We start from the raw sequence: 4,890 nt of genomic DNA on the forward strand, positions 1-4,890 counted from the left end.
CTTGCCTTCACCAGGAGGCCCTGGGCATCAAACTCTGGACCTCCTGTATGGTAGATGGGAGCCCAACTGCTTGAGCCACATCAGTTTCCCTATTATAGATTACTTCTTGATACAATTGGTAAAAAATGTACAAACCAGGAAAGTTTAAGGCATGTGCTTGAAGAGGGGAGCTGCTTGCTTTCTGGCATGACTTTATGCTCTGACTGACTTTCCTATTTTACCACTGGGCACTTGAGTAGAGAAACAAACAAATGGAACCCAAAAATCAAGCCAACTCTTGTCATTAAGACTAATCCACACCTGTCTCCTACTGTCACATGTACCTGCAGGACTTACTACCCACAGAACCCAGACGATCTTGGCACTGTGTGTGATTCTCCTGTAAGCTCACAACTTCTGTCATAAAAGTATGTAAATATTATTTTAAAAACAAACTCCTGGTTTCCTCTCATGTTTTAATGTTGGCTGTGCCTGTTTCTCTCCTACAAACCAACCTATAGCATCAAGATTCACAAAGTATTAGGCCACTATGAAATTTTGCTCTTCTCCTACATACCGATAATTTGGCTGAAACAACAACAGGTAATCAATGCCAAGACCAAAGTACTGGATACTTTCAAATGAAATTTAAGTAGGAGAGTAATAAAGGACACACAAGATCCTTGTTCTTTGGATCAAAACACTCTTCAATATGCATAAATTCATGTAAACCCACTGGAAGAGGATACCATAGCATGTCTCCCATCTTCCCTGAAACATTGGTTTCTTAAAATTAGGTGTTTTTTTTTTTCCCACAGCCATTAAATGCTACATTGTCTAAACAGCACTTCCAATTTTAAAACACAAACACAGGTAGGAAACTTGCTGAAAGGGTCAAGGGACACTTCTCTGGGGGCACTTCAGAGTATACCTGGAAACTGCAGCCTGCTGTGCTATTCAGTGCCTAGACCTTTTGCAACTTCAATGAAAAGTAAGTTCATTAAGGTAATTAAGACCAAAATGCATTTCTAAGTAATCTCCTTTTGGATCAAGGGGGAGCAAATTGAATCACAGGTAAACAAGAACTCCCTAAAACACTAGTTTGAGAATTGATTATTTTCATGATTTAAAACCTCAGCTTCAAATACTTATGCTATTATTTTCTCAAATAAAGTTTTCTCCCCATAACTCTCTTTACAGCCTCCTTTACCTCCTTGTTTCTAATACTATAGATGATAGGATTCAAGAAAGGAGGGACTATAGAATAGAACACAGAGGTGAGCATATCCTGAAATGTAGGTGAGCTGGAGGATGGCTTCACATGTACAGCAGCTGCTGAGCTGACAAAGACAGTCACCATGAGGATGTGAGGGACACAGGTGGAAAAAGCCTTTCCTCTCTCACCGCTGAATGGAAACTTGAGTACAGTAGAAAATATGTGAATATAAGACATGATGATGAAGACAAAGCAGCCACCAGCAGTCACTACCACAGAGATAAAAATTAAAATTTCATTGTTTAAGGTGTCAGAGCAGGAGAGCTTCAGAAGAGAGTATGTCACAAAAGAACTGATGGACCACGTTGGACTGACAGGAGGGCAGCTGGAATGTTTCCAGTGTGGAATCCTGAGTAGGCCAGACCACTGAATACAGAGACCAGAGTCATCTGGACACAGACCTGAGGGTTCATGATCACAGGGTAGTGGAGGGGCTGGCAGATGGCCACATAGCAGTCATGGGCCATGATGGTAAGCAACAGCAGCTCTACCATAGCAAAGAAAAGCACAAGGAAGATCTGAGCTGCACATCCAGCCATGGAGATTGTCGTGTTGTTAAGCAGGAAGATGACACATGCCTTGGGGACTGTGACAGAAATGTAACACATGTCTAAGACAGACAGATTCCTAAGGAAGAAATACATGGGGGTGTGAAGTTTCCAATTGAAGGTGATTCCTGTGACAATGAGAAGATTCCCCATCAGGGTTGCCAAGTATATCAATAAGAATAGCATGGCATGTAAGACTCTGAGTTCCCACACATCAGAAAATCTTGTAAGCAGGAATTCAGTCATAGTGGTGGAGTTGGGTGTCTTAGAAACATTTCCCTTTGCCATGAAGAGTCAGAAAAATAATCCCTATGAAACATGGAAGATCCACATTTAGAAGGAATTAATCTATGCTCCTATTTTGCTTCACATTAATCCATTTTTAGTTTTCTCTAATTTATTTTGGTTAATATGAGTTAACATTATGTTTCTTCTTGCTCCTTTTGGTCTACACTTTACACTTGTTTTGAGGATGATAGAGCAATAAAATATAATATTCATGACCTTGTGCCTATGTTTGCATAAAATGAATCTTCTTGAAGATAAAGTTTTGCCTGGAAGATTAAAAAGATTTAATATATGCTATTTCTATGCATCCTTGTCTCATTAGACCTGTTCCATGAATGTTAAGATTTATGATAATATGATGATTTATAGAACCAGAGTAGAAATCAAAGGGACTATTTAGTCAGAGCTCATCAAAGTATTATAATCAATTATAATCCATTCCATGACCAATAAATGATTACACTAAATACCATCAAACATTTCTCATGATTCTCTATGTACTCCTTGCAAGTACATTGGTGCTTAGTTTTCTCTATTCAAAAGAATCATTTGCAACTCTTGATAGGTAAATATTACCTGTGGGGAAAACTATTTATATATTAATAATATCAGGTTCACTAAATTTAATATGCTTATACTTCTCTTTTGTGTGAAATACTGTTATCTTTTCCCATAAAATCTGAACATATTTCAGAACTTGAGTAATCTGATTTCATAGAAAAGCATTTCTTGATGTGTCAGTCATTAATGTTTATTATCCTCACAACTGATTCCTTCATAAAGTTTATTTTCACATTCACCCTTAGCAAAACCCTTACTTAACCCACAAGTGCTGAATGTTTTCTTCTGAAGATCCTTCAACTCTGAGTCATATTTTAACTCATTTCATCAAAATGGGAATGAATGTCCTTCCTTGTTGCCTTGAAACCATTGAATGTACATTTCAGACTTGCTAATCCAGCCTCTCTAATCCTCTGTGCTAATGCTCTTCACCTTCCTGCTCTGTGTTCCTTTTTCTCCTGATAAATGTAACTGCTTAAAGAGAAGCTCTGCTCATTGTAAGAAGGCAGGATGACTGCCACTTTCAGACTGACCTCCTGAGCTCAAGAATGAAAGCTTTCTCCCTCTGCTCCTCTTTATTTCAGAATTCATCAAAAAACTACTTCAGTGAGGAGTTGTTTCTCTTGTTTTATCCCATCATGTTTACTGAAAACGTACTGATAGCATTGCAAGATGAATCTGATGGAAAATAGCTAAATTTACTATTTATAAGAAGCTCTAACCTATTTAAGCCAGCTTCATGCAGATGTTGAGATCTTAAAAATAAATGCTTAATTTTTTTTGTCACTCAATACCATATCAGACTTCTACTGTACTACAAAAATGTAAGAGAATTTTACTGTTGGGACACAGAGTGAATGTATTTTATTATTTCACAACCACCAATCAGTTATAAGTTTCTAGCTTAAATTTATGATGTGTCAGCAGAGCAGAGTTAAATATTTGCAGACAACAGGAGAAGATAGATTTTATATCTTGACTCTATCATTTATTTGCTATGCATGTAGAGCTTCATATATATCTTTGACTCTTTCCTTTTCTATAAAAGTTTTTTATTATCTTTTTTAAAGCTACATAGAGCACACAAAATGTTACATTAAAAAGTATAAGATGCTCCTATATACCCCACTCCCCAAATCTCCCACTCCTCCTACATTGACAACTTCTTTCATTAGTGTGGTACATCCATTGCGTTTGATGAGTACATTTAAAAACACCTACCTCATGAATTTAATATTTGTAAAAGTAATAAAAAATTCTCACAATGGTAGCAATGCTAATGAAAAATAAATAATAAGTAGTAAAATTTTTAAAAGGGGGGCTTAAGCACTACATTTATTCTATGTCAAATTCTATTGCCCTTATTTGTTTTGAGAGCAAACAAAGAAATAATGAATGTCAGCACTCTGAGTTTGATAACGCCATTTTCTTTTAAAAGGATTAAGGCAACAAAAATGTTATGTACATGTAAATAGGTATTGTAAAACTAAGACTATTCTTAAAAATAGTATACAGGTTGCAGGAGGATAGTTTGCAAAGTAATGTTCTCCTGGGATAACTAGGTTATTGCACAGGTGTTCATATACATCAATTTGTAAAAGCAAATGATTTTTTGCCTTTTCTGCAAAGACCTAAAGAATTAGAAGACATATTTTGATAACTAATATATTAAGTTGTTTACTTATTTATTTAAACACATTTGTAATCTTTAATTTATTTATAATATCTATCTTTAAAAATATTTTAGGGTAAATTATGTACAGGCATTTGTCTAGAAGTTATGGAATTCAATTATAAACTATGCATACATGGTTTTCATGATATGTTATGGGAAAGTCCTAGAATTACACCTGAAGTATAAGGGGCCATTTGCACAATTTATTTTTATGACCCTTATTCACTACATACTATCCCTGAATATAACAGAAATCTGGGTAAAGAGAAAATAATCATTGAAATTAATTGATTTGCAATAATACACGTAAACCTATGATAATATTCTTATGAGGTAAAACATCCCATCAGAATTAGGTCTGTGTAAGTGTAAATTTAAATCAGTGTTCTGTGTACTGATGCTGTGGTCAGTGTGCAGAGCTGCTCCTGCTCCTGTTCCATCTAGTGCTGCAACCAGCTCACTCTTTGTTTCCATGAATATCCATCAATTCTACTAAAACAGCTTGAGCTGAGATTATTTCATTAAATGGAAAAGAGGTTTGTCTCATTTGTGAGTACCTTTTA

At 35.8% G+C, this 4,890-nt stretch overlaps 1 pseudogene; it reads right to left on the reverse strand.

Moving 5' to 3' along the window:
• Nucleotides 1–1,135: 1,135 nt before the first annotated feature.
• On the reverse strand, nt 1,136–2,091 carry LOC139439599 (olfactory receptor 14C36-like; annotated as a pseudogene).
• Nucleotides 2,092–4,890: the final 2,799 nt, after the last annotated feature.

This window comes from Dasypus novemcinctus, chromosome 9, assembly GCF_030445035.2.
Source record: "Dasypus novemcinctus isolate mDasNov1 chromosome 9, mDasNov1.1.hap2, whole genome shotgun sequence".
NCBI lineage: Eukaryota > Metazoa > Chordata > Mammalia > Cingulata > Dasypodidae > Dasypus > Dasypus novemcinctus.